Below are 17,337 nucleotides of genomic sequence, written 5' to 3'. Positions count from 1 at the left end.
GATGGCAGAGCTTCTTTGGTATGACATGGAAGAGGGAATCCAAAGATTTCTTTTTTCTTTTTTCTTTTTTTATTATACTTTAAGTTCTAGGGTACATGTGTACAACGTACAGGTTTGTTACATATATATACATGTGCCATGTTGGTGGAGTTAATAACCCATTAACTCATCATTTACATTAGGTATATCTCCTAACGCTGTCCTTCTCCCCGACCCCCTCCCCACAATAGGACCCGGTGTGTGATGCTCCCCTTCCTGTGTCCAAGTGATCTCATTGTTGAATTCCCACCCATGAGTGAGAACATGTGGTATTTGGTTTTCTGTTCTTGCGATAGTTTGCTGAGAATGATGGTTTCCAGTTGCATCCATGTCCCTACAAATGACACAAACTCATCCTTTTTTATGGCTGCATAGTATTCCATGGTGTTTATGTGCCACATTTTCTTAATCCAATCTGTCACTGATGGACATTTGGGTTGATTCCAAGTCTTTGCTATTGTGAATAGTGCCACAATAAACATACGTGTGCATGTGTCTTTATAGCAGCATGACTTATAATCCTTTGGGTATATACCCAGTAATGGGATGGCTGGGTCAAATGGTATTTCTAGTTCTAGATCCTTGAGGAATCACTACACTGTTTTCCACAATGGTTGAACTAGTTTACAGTCCCACCAACAGTGTAAAAGTGTTCCTATTTCTCCACATCCTCTCCAGCACCTGTTGTTTCCTGATTTTTTAATGATTGCCATTCTAACTGGTGTGAGATGGTATCTCATTGTGGTTTTGATTTGCATTTCTCTGATGGCGAGTGATGATGAGCATTTTTTCATGTGTCTGTTGGCTGTATGAATGTCTTCTTTTGAGAAGTGTCTGTTCATATCCTTTGCCCACTTTTTGATGGGGTTGTTTGTTTTTTTCTTGTAAATTTGTTTGAGTTCTTTATAGGTTCTGGATATTAGCCCTTTGTCAGATGAGTAGATTGCAAAAATTTTCTCCCATTCTGTAGATTGCCTGTTCACTCTGATGGTAGTTTCTTTTGCTGTGCAGAAGCTCTTTAGTTTAAATAGATCCCATTTGTCAATTTTGGCTTTTGTTGCGGTTGCCTTTGGTGTTTTAGACATGAAGTCCTTGCCCATGCGTCTGTCCTGAATGGTATTCCCTAGGTTTTCTTCTAGGGTTTTTATGGTGTTAGGTCTAACATTTAAGTCTCTAATCCATCTTGAATTAATTTTCATATAAGGAGTAAGGAAAGGATCCAGTTTCAGCTTTCTACTTATGGCTAGCCAATTTTCCCAGCACCATTTATTAAATAGGGAATCCTTTCCCCATTTCTTGTTTTTGTCAGGTTTGTCAAAGATCAGATGGCTGTAGATGTGTGGTATTATTTCTGAGGGCTCTGTTCTGTTCCATTGGTCTATATCTCTGTTTTGGTACCAGTACCATGCTGTTTTGGTTACTGTAGCCTTGTAGTATAGTTTGAAGTCAAGTAGTGTGATGCCTCCAGCTTTGTTCTTTGGTTTAGGATTGTCTTGGCAATGCAGGCTCTTTTTTTGGTTCCATATGAACTTTAGAGCAGTTTTTTCCAATTCTGTGAAGAAAGTCATTGGTAGCTTCATTGGGATGGCATTGAATCTATAAATTACCTTGGGCAATATGGCCATTTTGACAGTATTGATTCTTCCTATCCATCAGCATGGAATGTTCTTCCATTTGTTTGTGTCCTCTTTTATTTCACTGAGTAGTGGTTTGTAGTTCTCCTTGAAGAGGTCCTTTACATCCCTTGTAAGTTGGATTCCTAGGTATTTTATTCTCTTTGAAGCTATTGTGAATGGGAGTTCATTCATGATTTGGCTCTCTGTTTGTCTGTTACTGGTGTATAAGAATGCTTGTGATTTTTGCACATTGATTTTGTATCCTGAGACTTTGCTGAAGTTGCTTATTGGCTTAAGGAGATTTGGGGCTGAGACAATGGGGTTTTCTAAACATACAATCATGTCACCTGCAAACAGGGACAATTTGACTTCTTCTTTTCCTACCTGAATACCCTTTATTTCTTTCTCTTGCCTGACTGGCCTAGCCAGAACTTCCAACACTATGTTGAATAAGAGTGGTGAGAGAGGGCATCCCTGTCTTGTGCCAGTTTTCAAAGGGAATGCTTCCAGTTTTTACCCATTCAGTATGATATTGGCTGTGGGTTTGTCATAAATAGCTCTTATTATTTTAGATATGTTCTATCAATACCGAATTTATTGAAAGTTTTTAGCATGAAGGGCTGTTGAATTTTGTCAAAGGCCATTACTGCATCTATTGAGATAATCATGTGGTTTTTGTCTTTGGTTCTGTTTATATGCTGGATTACATTTATTGATTTGCATATGTTGAACCAGCCTTGCATCCCAGGGATGAAGCCCACTTGATCGTGGTGGATAAGCTTTTTGATGTGCTGCTGAATCCGGTTTGCCAGTATTGAGGATTTTTGCATCAATGTTCATGAGGGATATTGGTCTGAAATTCTCTTTTTTTGTTGTATCTCTGTCAGGCTTTGGTATCAGGATGATGTTGGCTTCGTAAAATGAATTAGGGAGGATTTCCTCTTTTTCTATTGATTGGAATAGTTTCAGAAGGAATGGTACCAACTCCTCCTTGTACCTCTGGAAGAATTCGGCTGTGAATTCGTCTGGTCCTGGACTTTTTTTGGTTGGCAGGCTATTAATTGTTGCCTCAATTTTAGAGCCTGCTATTGATCTATTCAGGGATTCAACTTCTTCCTGGTTTAGTCTTGGGAGAGTGTAAGTGTCCAGGAAATTATCCATTTCTTCTAGGTTTTCTAGTTTATTTGCGTAGAGGTGTTTATAGTATTCTCTGATGGTAGTTTGTATATCTGTGGGGTCGGTGGTGATAGCCCCTTTATCATTTTTTATTGCGTCCATTTGAGTCTTCTCTCTTTTCTTCTTTATTAGTCTTATAGTGGTCTATCAATTTTGTTGATCTTTTCAAAAAACCAGCTCCTGGATTCATTGATTTTTTGGAGGGATTTTTGTGTCTCTATCTCCTTCAGTTCTGCTCTGATCTTAGTTATTTCTTGCCTTCTGCTAGCTTTTTAATATGTTTGCTCTTGCTTCTCTAGTTCTTTTAATTGTGATGTTAGGGTGTCAATTTTAGATCTTTCCTGCTTTCTCTTGTGGGCATTTAGTCTATAAACTTCCCTCTACACACTGCTTTGAATGTGTCCCAGAGATTCTGGTAAGTTGTATCTTTGTTCTCACTGGTTTCAAAGAACATCTTTATTTCTGCCTTCATTTCGTTATGTACCCAGCAGTCATTCAGCAGCAGGTTGTTAAGTTTCCATGTAGTTGAGCGGTTTTGATTGAGTTTCTTAGTCCTGAGTTCTAGTTTGATTGCACTGTGGTCTGAGAGACAGTTTGTTATAATTTCTGTTCTTTTACATTTGCTGAGGAGTGCTTTCCTTCCAACTATGTGGTCAATTTTGGAATAAGTATGATGTGGTGCTGAGAAGAATGTATAGCATTAGGAGATATACCTAAAGTAAATGATGAGTTAATAGGTGCAGCACACCAACATGGCACATGTATACATATGTAACAAACCTGCATGTTGTGCACATGTACCGTAGAACTTAAAGTATAATAAAAATAATAATAATTTTAAAAAGCTGTTAGCAGTCAGACATCAAAAAATTGATTATTTGATACACAGCTTTTTAATAGAGATTGCTTCCTGTCGAGGAATTCCTTACCCAGAAAAGGAAGTGCAACAATGAGCTCTTGCCCATGGATATAACTGGGCTTACCACATACCCCATCAACCAGAGGCGACTGAACTAACTGAAAGGTTGAATGGGCTTCCTGAAGACTCAGTTATGGTACCAGTTGGGAAACTACACCCCAAAATATAGGGTCCTGTGTTAGAGGATGCAAGACATTATTTGAATCAAACTATTGTATGCTATTATCTCTCCCATATATCGGCCTGAGAATCAAGGGGAGAAAGAGTGAGTTGTTCTCTAACTACTATTACCAGTAACCCATTCCAGCAAACTTGAGGTTGGAGGTCTTATTCCCCAAGAGGAAGTGCTTCAACCAGAGACATATCAGTGGTTCCAGTGAATTGGAAGATGAGACAGCCACCTGGCCATTTTGGATTCTTCATGCCTCTGAATCAACAGACAAAAAAAAGCAGGGGTTATTCAAATGGCTGGTGTGACTAATCCTGATTATCAAGGGGAAATCAGGTGGTTGCCACCAAGTGAGGGCAAGTATGACTACCTGGAACTCTGGGTATCCTATGGAGTTCCTCTTAGTCCATCCATGCCTAGTAGTAAAGGTTAACAGAAAACTATACATGCTCCCCTCCTAATCAAAGGCAGAACAGTTGAGGACTCACACACTTCAGGAATGAAGATTTGGGATACTTCACAGGTAAATAATTCTGGCCAGATTCTGGCTGAGGGAAGGGGAATTATGAAATGAGTAATGAAGAAGAAAGCCATCGACATCAATTATGGCTTCATGACCAATTAGAGAAACGAGGACTGTAGTAAGTTTGCATATTTCCTCTTTGCTTATGGATGTATATATTTATTTGTATATGCTAACAAATTTTCCTTCTTTTTCTCTCTTCTGCTTTTTTATTTTGTATATAAGTTGTCATAAATAGCTCTTATTATTTTGAGCTGTGTTCCATCAATACCTAGTTTACTGAGAGTTTTTAGCATGAAGGGGTGTTGAATTTTATCGAAGGCCTTTTCTGCATCTATTGAGACAATCGTGTAGTTTTTGTCATTGGTTCTGTTTATGTGATGGATTATGTTTATGATTTGCATATGTTGGACCAGCCTTGCATCCCAGGGATGAAGCCGACTTGATCATGGTGGATAAGCTTTTTGATGTGCTGCTGGATTCGGTTTGCCAGTATTTTATTAAGGATTGTCACATCGATGTTCATCAGGGATATTGGCCTGAAGTTTTCTTTTTTTGTCATGTCTCTGCCAGGTTTTTGTATCAGGATGATGCTGGCCTCATAAAATTAGGGAAGAGTCCCTCTTTTTCTATTATTTGGAATAATTTCAGAAGAAATGGTACCAGCTTCTCTTTGTACCTCTGGTAGAATGCAGCTGTGAATCCATCTGGTCCTGGGCCTTTTTTGGTTGGCAGGCTATTAATTAGTGCCTCAATTTCAGAACTTCTTGTCTATTCAGGGATTCTAATTCTTCCTGGTTTAGTCTTGGGAGGGTGTATGTGTCCAGGAATTTATTCATTTCTTCTAGATTTTCTAATTTATTTGCATAGAGGTGTTTATAGTATTCTCTGACAGTAGTTTGTATTTCTGTGGTGTCAGTGGTGATATCCCCTTTATCATTTTTTATTGTCTACTTGATTCTTCTCTCTTTTCTTCTCTATTAGTCTGGCTAATGATCTATCTATTCTGTTAATCTTTTCAAAAAAACAGCTCCTGGATTCATTGATTTTTTTTAAAGGATTTTTTGTGTCTCTATCTCCTTCAGTTCTGCTCTGATCTTAGTTATTTCTTGTCTTCTGCTAGCTTTTGAATTTGCTGTTGCTTCTTTAGTTCTTTTAATTGTGATGTTTGGGTGTCGATTTTAGATCTTTTCCACTTTCTCCTGTGGGCATGTGGTGCTATAAAATTTCCCTCAAAACACTGCTTTAGCTGTGTCCCAGAGATTCTGGTACGTTGTGTCTTTGTTCTCACTGGTTTCAAATAACTTATTTATTTCTGCCTTCATTTTGTTACTTGCCCAGTAGTCACTCAGGAGCAGGTTGTTCAGTTTCCATATAGTTGTGCGGTTTTGAATGAGTTTCTTAATCCCGAGTTCTAATTTGATTGCATTGTATTCTGAGAGACTGTTTGTTATGATTTCCATTCTTTTGCATTTGCTGAGGAGTCTTTTACTTCCAATTATGTGGTCAATTTTAGAATAAGTGCGATGTGGTACTGAGAAGAATGTATATTCTGTTGATTTGGGGTGGAGAGTTCTGTAGATGTCTATTAGGTCTGCTTGGTCCAGAGCTGAGTTCAAATCCTATTCTTGTTAATTTTATGTCTCGTCGATCTGTCTAATATTAACAGTGGGGTGTTAAAGTCTCCCACTATTATTGTGTGGGAGTCTAAGTATCTTCATAGGTCTCTAAGGACTCGCTTTATGAATCTGGGTGCTCCTGTACTGGGTTCATATATATTTAGGATAGTTAGCTCTTCTTGTTGCATTTATCCCTTTACCATTATCTAATGCCCTTCTGTGTCTTTTTTGATCTTTGTTTGTTTAAAGCCTGTTTTATCAGAGACTAGGATTGCAACCTCTGCTTTTTTTTTTTCTTTCCGTTTGCTTGGTAAATATTCCTCCATCCCTTTATTTTGTGCCTATGTGTGTCTTTGCATGTGAGAAGGGTCTTCTGAATACAGCACACTGATGGGTCTTGACTCTATCAAATTTGCCAGTCTGTGTCTTTTAATTGGGGCATTTAGCCCATTTATATGTAAGGGTAATATTGTTATGTGTGAATTTTATCCTGTCATTATGATGCTAGCTGGTTATTTTGCCCATTAGTTGATGCAGTTTGTTCATAGTGTTGGTGATCTTTACAATTTGGTATATTTTTGCAGTGGCTGGTAACAGTTTTTCCTTTCCATGTTTAGTGCTTCCTTTGGGAGCTCTTGTAAGGCAGGCCTGGTGGTGACAAAATCTCTCAGCATTTGCTTCTCTGAAAAGGATTTTATTTCTCCTTCACTTATGAAGCTTAGTTTGGCTGAATATGAAATTCTGGGTTGAAAATTATTTTCTTTAAGAATGTTGAATATTGGCCCCCACTCTCTTCTGGCTTGTAGGGTTTCTGCAGAGAGATCCACTGTTAGTCTAATGGGCTTGCCTTTCTGGGTAACCCGACCTTTCTCTCTGGCTGCCCTTAACATTTTTTCCTTCATTTCAACCTTGGTGAATCTGATTATTATGTGTCTTGGGGTTGCTCTTCTCAAGGAATATCTTTGTGGTGTTCTCTGTATTTCCTGAAATTGAATGTTGGCCTGTCTTGCTAGGTTGGGGAAGTTCTCCTGGATAATATCCTAGAGAGTGTTTTCCAACTCAGTTCCATTGTCCCCATCACTTTCAGGTACACCAATCAAATGTAGGTTTGGTCTTTTCACATAATCCCATATTTCTTGGAGGCTTTCTTCATTTTGGAGTTTAGCACTACAGTATAATCTTTAAGGAACAGGTATTCAGTGGGACTATGACAGAATATGAGGAGTAATTAATACAACAGCAGTGGATACAATGACTGTTGGGACTGGTACAACTTTTAATTTTAGGGAAAGGGTAAAAACTTCACTTATAAGAAGGATAAGGTTTTAAAATGTGCATGACCATTTTATGGTTCTTATTACATATACCTAGATTGGTTTCTGAGATAATTTGACTAATATAAATTGTGGTCAAATAACTCATGGTCAAATAAATTGTGGTCAAATAACTAATATAAATTGTGGTCAAAATGTGTATTTCTTTGCCCATTTTATCATTGTATTTAATGATATTTATTATTTTAACCTTGCATAATTGAAACTCTTTTTTTTGTATTTTGGCATACTTTTATTTCAAGCCTTTTGTGGGGTGCATATACCTTTTTTGGTTTTTTTCTATTGAGATGGAGTTTTGCTCTTGTTGCCCAGGCTGCAGTGCAATGGTGCGATCTCGGCTCACTGCAACCTCCACCTCCCGGGTTCAAGTGATTCACCTGCCTCATCCTCCCGAGTAGCTGGAATTACAGTTGCCCACCACCATGCCCAGCTAATTTTGTTGTATTTTTAGTAGAGGCAAGGTTTCACCATGTTGGCCAGGCTGGTCTTGAACTCCTGACCTCAGGTTATCCTCACTCCTCAGCCTCCCAAAGTGCTGGGATTACAGGCATGAGCCACCACACGCAGCCCGCACATACCTTTTAAAGAAAGTTTAGCTTTACGAGTTTGTACAATTTCATGTCCTGATTTTAAATTTATTTATTAATTTAATTTTTTTTACTTTTGTTTTAGGTTTGGGAGTACATGTGAAGGTTTGTTACGTAGGTGAATTTGTGTCACGCGGGTTTGTTGTACAGATTATTTCATTATCCAGGTATTAAGCCCAGTACCCAATAGTTATCTTTTCTGTTCTGCGTGACTGAAACTGTATACCCATGAACAGCAACTACCATTTCCATTCTATGTTCTGCTTCTATCATGTTGCCTATTTTAGATTGATTGTTTTTGGTTTTGGGGGTTTTTTTTTGAGACTGAGTCTCTCTCTGTCTCCCAGGCTGGAGTGTAGTGGCACAATCTCGGCTCACTGCAGCCTCTGCCTCCCAGGTTCAAGCGATTCTCCTGCCTCAGCCTCCAGAGTAGCTGGGATTACAGGCGTGCACCACCATGCCCAGCTAATTTTTGTACCGTTAGTAGGGATTGGGTTTCATAATGTTGGCCAGGGTGGTCTTGAACTCCTGACCTCATGAGCTGCACTCCTCGGCCTCCCAAAGTGTTGTGATTACAGGTGTGAGCCACTGCACCCAGCCCACATATACCTTTTAAAGAAAGTTTAGCACTTCAGGTTTGCAAAATTTCATGTCCTGATTTTAAATTTATTAATTTATTCTTTTTAACTTTTATTTTAGGTATGGGAGTACACGTGAAGGTTTTTTTCCATAGGTGAATTTGTGTCACAAGGGTTTGTTGTACAGATTATTTCATTACCCAGGTATTAAGCACAGTACCCAATAGTTATCTTTTCTGTTCTGCATGTCTGAAACTCTGTACCTGTTGAACAGTAACTACCATTTTCATTCTACATTCTGCTTCTATCAGTTTGCCTATTTTACATACATTGTATAATTGGAATCACACAGAATTTGTTTTTTTTGTGATTAACTTATTTTACTTAGCATAATATCCTCACGGTTCCTCCATGTTGTGGCACTTGACAGGATTTTCTTCTTTTTTAAGACTAAATAATACTACATTGTATGTATATACATTGCATTTTCTTTTCTTTCCTTTTCTTTTTCTTATTTATTTATTTAGAGACAGAGTCTCACTCTGTCACCTACGCTGGAGTACAGTAGCATGATCATGGCTTACTGCTGCCTCAACCCCCTGGGCTTAAGTGATCCTTTTGTCTCAGCTTCCTGTGTAGCTGTGACTAAAGGTGCATGCCACCATGCCCAGCTAATTTTCTAGTTTTTCATTTTTGTAGAGCTGGGATCTCACTATGTTGCCCAAGCTGGTCTTGAACTCCTGGGCTCAAGTGATCCTCTCACCTCAACCTCCAGAAGTGCTTGGATTACAGGTGTGAGCCACCACAGCTGACCCAATACTACATTTTCTTTAGCCATTCATCTGTCAATGGACATTTAATATGTTCATTCTTTGTTTTCACTATTCCTTGACCATTTGCAGGCACATATGCCATTTGTTGCCTATGTTCAAAGTGAACAGCCTTCACTTCCTGTTTCTTGAGGCTATAGATGAGGGGGTTCAGCAAGGAGGTGATCACACCTCTATACAGTATGCAAGTATGAGATTGTGCATACTGTATAGAGACCGCTTGCTCCAGACCTGATCCTAAAGGTGGACTGATGTGCTTGAATAGAGCTGTCCCATAGAACAGAAGCACCATGGTGAGGTGGGAGGAGCAGGTTTTGCCTTGGCCCCAGAGAAAGAAATACCTAGAATGGCAAACATAATTTTTGAGTAAGCAAAGAGGATCAGAGGAAATGTCACAAGTCTCGAGAAATGCAATAGATCCAGCTAGCAGAATGGTGTTAGCATGGAATCAGTGCAGGACAGAGGGAAGCATGAAGGCCGTTCACAACTGAAGTGGAGAATGATATTGGGACCACAGAACTGCAAGTTTGGATACAAAGATTGTTCACTTGTGAGTTCAGAAACCCCATCTTGTTTGTTGCATTGACTGTTGCAGTGCAGAGAGGTTGGTTCATGACCGTGGTAGAAAGCAGAGGGTGGCAGATGGCAGCATAGCAGGCATAGGTGATGGCAGAGAGCAAGCAGCCTGTGGTGCCCCAAGAAAAAATGAAAAAGAAACTCTGGGTGATACAGCCCCACACCAAGGTAGTTTTTTATGAAACAGGAAATTCTGCAGCATCTTGGGCAATGACTGAGGAGTAACATATTATCTAGGAAGAAAAAATTCCCAAGGAAGAATTACTTGGGGGTAGGGAGGCAAGAATCAGCATTGATTACCAACGGCATCATCAGATTCCCTATCAGGGTCGGAGATAAATCACCAGGAACAGCACAAAGAGTGGGGTCTGTATCTGGGGGCCACTGGACAGCCCCAGAAACACAAGTTAATTCATCAATAATGCTTTTGATGATTTCTTAGAGATACTATCCCTAGAAAGAAATATTCACATTTCATCTGGGAGGACAATGATCTGAGTCCTTCTCAGTGATTTTAACCTATAAAGAATTCACCTTGGCAGAGCGCAGTGGCTCACACCTGTAATCCTAGCACTTTGGGAGGCCGAGGTGGGCAGATCATGAGGTCAGGAGATCGAGACCATTCTGGCTAACACAGTGAAACCCCGTCTCTACTAAAAATACAAAAAAATTAGCCAGGCGTAGTGGCGGGCGGCTGTAGTCCCAGCTACTCGGGAGGCTGAGGCAGAAGAATGGCGTGAACCCTGGAGGCGGAGCTTGCAGTGAGCCGAGATTGTGCCACTGCACTCCAGCCTGGGCGACAGAGCGAGACTCTGTCTCAAAAAAAAGAATCACCTTTTAGCTTCAATCCGGATGTTAAATCTGAGGACAAAGGAATATCAAATTACTCCATTAAATACTGCAGCTTTCCTTCTCTTGCCAAGCTCTCCTAAGCCCCATATCCAGCTCTTCTTTTCCCCCATAACACTTGATGCTTTCTAACAGATACTTGACTTAGTACATTAAATAATTATCTCTGCCTTCTAGAATTTATATTATACTATATTACACACAGGCAGGAAAATTTGTCTTTTTTTTTCCCCTAGGGAGTGTATGGCAAACGCACCTGATAGCAGTAACTTAAGCATACCCTGAGAATGACCCTGTACCGCAGACACACCTGAATGTGTGTTCCAAGCTAGGGAATCCGGAAGTGGCCAGCGCAGAGATTTGTTCCTTGTCCATGAGGAACAGGTGAGCCTCCGGCTCGTCCAGTAGAATGTGGGCCATACAGGGGATCAAGGTCTTTTGTTTCGGGTTAAGTGAAAGTTGCCAGATGGAGACTCTTTTGCGGTGGCGGCGCAGGGAGGTGGGGGAGTTGGGGGCGGGGGTTGCTAAGTGACATTGCTATATAAACTACAGGCCTTTTGCAAGCAGTTGCAGTTCTTCTGCCCAGTCCGCCATTGCTGTATTGTACCTAAGATGGTTCTCCTGTCCAGCCTGCTGCCACTGGACAGTGCAGTTATCTTATCTAGCCCATCGCCACTGGACTCTCTCCCCTGTATGTAAGCCCCCAATAAAACTCCATGTCTCATTTGCTGGCTCTGAGTCTCTTCTTTGGCCTCTTGAACCAGGTGCCATCCCCACTGGAGTTGATAGGGGTTCAGCATAACACTGATGCACTCCCCAATGCCAATAATTGTCACTGTCTTAAAAAACTTTTGAGTAAGAGAAGATGATCAGGGAAGTGTCACAGTCCTAGAAATGCAGTAGACCCAATTAGAAGGCTCTCAGTATTTGCCGAATGAAAGAACGAATGCCTCCTCAGCTATAATGTCTTCCCCTAACCCTCATGCTACCAGCTCTCTGCTTAGAAGCAAGACACCTCGCCCAGTCTCTATCCTCTTGTACTCTTCCCCAGCCTTTCAGCTGGTAACATCCAAGATTAGGTGAGCCCTAGAGTTGAAATGAGTAGAAAGATGCCAAAGTGAGAGAAACTCTTTTGTGGGAGACCATTTTTCCGAACAATTGGAGCTTAAATTCTTAGCACGTTTCAACTAAAAGGAACATTCAGAGGCATGTTATCTGACCTCTGTATTTTCACATAATTACAATGTGGAACAGGGAAATGACATGACTTGCACAAGGTCACATAGCTAGATGGTTTCAGAGCCAAGACCAAGCAAGGTGTTCTGATTTCTCATCCAGTTCTCTTTTTGATGCGCCACACATGGGCAATAGATATTTGTGGATTTAAGCAGTTTTGCATTGAGCCGGGTGTAGACTGGGCAGGACAGGAGTGACCGCAATATTTCTTGGTCCTGTGAGTTTGCAACATGCCTTAAGGTTCTACAGCAGCTACTATGGTGGTAAAGTGAGCACTAGACTCAGAGTTAGGAAGCCCTTGCTGATTACCTTGAAAAGTCTGTGAAAACTTTTCAAGACGTAACCTTCCCCAATGCAAAATGGGTATAAAATTGGAGCAAATGTGATTAAAATCTTCATAAGATATGACATACTTTTAACAAAAGTTTTTAAAAATATGTATAAGACTGAAATAGAATATGAGTAAAAGAAAAATTTGAGATCTTTTGGTGTCTAGATTGTGCACAACTTTCCCCATGAAATATTTCACCTGTACTGTAAAATTATGTTTTCAGTAAACGCATTTTTTTAGATAGGAAAAGTGCTTTCTGGCTCACAGTTCCTCTCAGCCGGACTTCCAAGCCTTTTTCATTATTTATTCTCTCCGGACAGTCACTCTCCTCTTTCTTGCCAAGACATGCTGACTCACCCTTGTATTTTATATTGTTATCCCATCAGAAAACAAACAAACAAACACTTTTTCTTTCCTTGCCTCCTTCAAACCTCATTTCCTTATTCTTATTGCTGTTCCCACCTACTTACATACTCATATGATAACTAGCATTTATTTTATGCATAATATATTTCAGACATCATAACAGAATGCTGTTGATCTCATTTAATTCTCACAAAAACTGATAATACAGATATTTCTGACCCCATTTCTGTGGGTCAGGAAGGTTAAGTGGCACACTCAGTCACACACCTTACAAACTGGTGGAATTGCGACTCAGGCCCAAGGCCCTTTGACTTCAAATCCTATGTTTTTACTGCTTTGCAATACTGCAAAAGTGTGCTTATGGGAAAATCTTTCTTGGTTTGGAGATTATGCATTTTCTTGAGGAGACTTGGGAGTCCAGGCAGGAATGTGAAGTGGCCCTGGGCATTTGAGCTATTGACCATGCCTGGAACTTCTTCCTCAAATTGTCCCAATGCTCACAAATATATGGGCATGAGGAGTCTGACCTCTTGGAAGAAAGATGGGGACTTCTGGGTCACGGAAAATTCCAGGAAGAGAAGACTAAGGTAAAGCCAGATGGAGGATTGAAGGCAATTCAGACTTAAAGAAGTAGAACTCTACAAGGATGGGGAAAATGGGGTGTCAGAGAGGGCACTTCCCGTTTTCCCTCACTTGTTTTCCTACCTGAAGCATCTGGTGGTGATGCATCAAGTAAGTAACACGGGAAGGACTAGGATTTATTCATACAAAGAACAGTCTTCTTGTCCCTTTCCTAAAAATAGCAATAGCAAATTTAACTTTTCATTTTTGATCTTTCTCTTTATCATACTCTTTCTAATATAGCTACTGTGCTATATTAGAAACACATCTGGAGGCACAGCATTGACCTCAACTGAACTCTAGAAACCCCCAGGATCCCAGACTCTGGTGAACTTTCCAAGTGTGTTCCATGGAGCACAAATATGCTGCCCGCGAGCTGCAGGGGCCGCTGCAAGCGCTGAGAGGCTGGTCCCGTGTGTCGGTCTCTGCCTACCCCACCTCATGTACTGTAATCACCATGGCTCTTCATTTATTTGTTTATGTATGTGACTTTTGCAGTGAGTTTTATTTTAATGAACAAATTATTTAGCTAATAAAGCAACTTTTAAAATGAGTCACTTAAGGAATCTTTGATCAGAAGTAAGGAGAAAGACTCTTTCTCTGGTCTCTATATTCACCACTCCACTCATCTTTCATCTCAAAGAAAGCTTTTTTATTTGTTTGTTTTTGTCCAGATCCTGATACGTGAAAAAACAGAATAGAAAACCCCAATGGGCAAGTGGATAGAGAGATCAGACTTAGAGGACAGTCACTACCTGATTTTGTGACTTTGAGCAACAATCTTACCATCCTTGGTACAGTTTCTAATTATAATAAGTTTATTTTAAAAAAGAAATGTATAACTAAGGCCCATTCAGATCCCCCCCAATTCGAGTAGGTCTGGCTCCCTTACCTCTTCAGTGAACAGGGCTGTCCCGGGTCCAGAATGCACACTGCATTTTGAGCTAGGCTGTCAGCTGCCTCCACAGTAGGGATGCAACGTGTGCAAGAAAACTCTCTCCAGCAGTAGTTGTCTTCCACAGAGGGCTCCAATTGCATTTCCCACAAAGCACGCTTAGCTCACAGTCAATGCTAGGTCTGAAGTCATGCTCAAACTCAGAGCAGTTCCCTTCAAGGTCACTTCTCGGTAGAGGCTAAGGTACTGTAACATCCAGTGGAGGTTGTCCTGAGTCTTTTGGTCCCAGCTAAGAGAATCTGGTACTTCTTATTTTACTCTTTTGTCTCCTTCAGTCCTGCGGAAAGCTCTTGGCTACTTTGTGTGACCTGTCTCTATTTCTTCAATTTGTTGGTAATATTGCGCCAGGTGAGATGTTGAGTAAGTACCCAGAGATAGCACCATTCTTCTTGAGCATCTCCCGGAACCAACCGTGTTCTTTTTCTTCTCTTGTATCCACCTTTCCATCAAGACTTTCTACTCAGCTTATTTGTAGAAACGACTTATGTTTCTCCGTTTAAAAACAGCAGGAGCACTTAGTAACCCCCTTTCCTCCAGAAGAAGCCCTAAAAATATAATCAAGTTTGAAAACCTTCCATGAATAATACATTGACTTTAAAGGCCTCTACATATGAAAACACTAAGATTTAGATATTTCTGTTGAAGAGAAAGAGGAAAGTACAAGTTAGTGAAAATTTAACCTTCACCCATCTGTATTTTAATTCATTTCTGAGATTGTCTCAATCCTTCAGAAAATAGACATATGTAATATACCACATATTATGTAACATGCCCATAATCAAACACATTACTATCTATAGTGAAATGTCTGAGTACTTCTAAGTGGGATAAAAGGCTACAAATATCCTCATGTCAGTTAACTTCCAATTTTCCTCCAAATTAGTTTCGGGAAAAAAAAGTTTGGTTTTTAGAGCGTTTTGGAGAGTTTAAAATTAGAGATGAGGATTTATAAACTTGTTCTAAATGCTTATATTAATGTTTTTTATTTCTATCTTTCTTATTGCACTTCTTGATCTGTCTGCTCTTGCAATAGCACTATTCTGTCTTTTTAAATTTTTTATTTTATTTTAAGTTCTCGGGTATATGTGCAAGATGTGCAGGTTTGTTTAATACGAAAACGTGCCCATGGTGGTTTGCTGCACCTTCAACCCATTATCTAAGTATTAAGCCCAGCATGCATTAGCTGTTTTTCCTGATGCTCTCCCTCACCCTGCCACCCACATCCCCCACCCACCCCTGCTGACAGGCCCCAGCATGTGTTGTTCCCCTCCCTGTGTCCATGTTTTCTCACTGTTCAACATGCATTGTTTGACTTTCTGTTCCTGCATTAGTTTGCTGAGGATAACGGCTTCCAGCTCCATCCATGTCCCTGCAAAGGACACAATGTCATTCCTTTTTATGGCTGCATAATATCCCATGGTGTATATGTACCACATTTCCTTCACCCAGAAGAAAATTCTTCATATCATTGATGGGCATTTGGGTTGATTCCATGTCTTTGCTATTGTGAATAGTGCTACAACAATCATACATATGCATGTATTTTTATAATAGAATGATTTATATTCTTTTGGGTATACACCCAGTGAGAGGATTGCTGGGTCAAATGGTATTTCCAGTTCTAGGTTTTTGAGGAATGGCCACACTGTCTTCCACAATGGTTTAACTAATTTACATTACCACCAACAGTGTAAAAGCGTTCTTATCTCTCCACAGCCTCGCCAGCATCAGTTGTTTTTTGACTTTGTAATACTTGCCATTCTGACTGGAATGAAATGATATGTCATTGTGGTTTTGATTTGCATTTCTCTAATTATCAGTGATGTTGAGCTTTTTTTCATATGTTTGTTGGCTGCATAAATGTCTTCTTTTGAGAAATGTCTGTTCATTTCTTTGCCCACTTTTTAATGGGATTTGTTTTTTCTTGTAAATTTGTTTAAGTTCCTTGTAGACTCTGGATACTAGACCTTTGTCAGATGGATATATTGCAAATTTTTTCTCTCATTCTGTAGGTTGTCTGTTTACTCTGATGATAGTTTCTTCTGCTGTGCAGAAACTCTTTAGTTTAATTAGACTCCATTTGTTGATTTTCACTTTTGCAATTGCTTTTGCCATTTTTGTCAAGTAATCTTTGCCCATGCCTATGTCCTGTATAGTATTGCCTAGATTTTCTTCTAGGGTTTTTATAGTTTGGGATTTTACATTTAACTCTTTAATCTATCTTGAGTTAATTTTTGTATATGGTGTAAGGAAGGGGTCCAGTTTCAATTTTCTGCATATGGCTAGCCAGTTCTCCCAGCACCATTTAAAGGATTTTCTTTCCCCATTGCTTGTTTTTGTCAGGTTTATTGAAGATGAGATGGTTGTAGAACTTATTTCTGAGTTCTCCATTCTGTTCCATTGGTCTATGTGTCTGTTTTTGTACCAGTACCATGCTGTTTTGGTTACTGTAACCTTGTAATGTAGTTTGAAGTCAGGTAGCATGATGCCTCCAGCTTCGTTCTTTTTGCTTAGGATTGTCTTGGCTATAAAGGCTCTTTTTTGGTCCCATGTGAATTTTAAAATAGTTTTTCCTAATTCTGTGAAGAATGTTAATGGTAGTTTAATGGGTATAGCATTGAATCTGTAAATTGCTTTGGGCAGTATGGCCATTTTCACGATGCTGATTCTTCCTATCCATGAGCATGGAATGCTTTTCCATTTGTTTGTGTCGTCTCTGATTTGGTTTGCAGTTCTCCTTGAAGAGGTCCTTCACTTCCCTTGTTAGCTGAATTTCTAGGTATTTTATTCTCTTTGTAGCAATCATGAATGGGAGTTCATTCATGATTTGGCTCTCTGCTTGTCTGTTGTTGGTGTATAGGAATGCTTGTGACTTTTGCACACTGATTTTGTATCCTGAGACTGCAGACATTGCTTATCAGCTTAAGAAGCTTTTGGGCTAAGATGATGGGGCTTTCTAGATATAGGATCATGTCATCTGCAAACAAAGACAATTTGACTTCCTCTCTTCCTA

The 17,337-nt window shown here is 39.8% G+C and overlaps 1 protein-coding gene across 2 annotated transcripts in view; it reads right to left on the bottom strand.

The window, feature by feature from the left end:
* Positions 1–14,303, bottom strand: part of LOC105492916 (zinc finger protein 641) — a 57,868-nt gene extending 43,565 nt beyond the window's left edge. The window contains exon 1 of one of the 2 annotated variants that reach the window (XM_011760289.3): positions 14,262–14,303. The gene's annotated coding sequence lies outside the window, so the exon portion shown is untranslated. The remainder of the gene's footprint in view (positions 1–14,261) is intronic. The other variant, XM_071071799.1, reaches the window with a different exon arrangement.
* Between the last annotated feature and the right edge of the window lie 3,034 nt (positions 14,304–17,337).

This window comes from Macaca nemestrina, chromosome 10 (assembly GCF_043159975.1).
Source record: "Macaca nemestrina isolate mMacNem1 chromosome 10, mMacNem.hap1, whole genome shotgun sequence".
Classification (NCBI taxonomy): Eukaryota; Metazoa; Chordata; class Mammalia; order Primates; family Cercopithecidae; genus Macaca; species Macaca nemestrina.
This window is presented reverse-complemented; position numbering and strand designations above follow the sequence as displayed.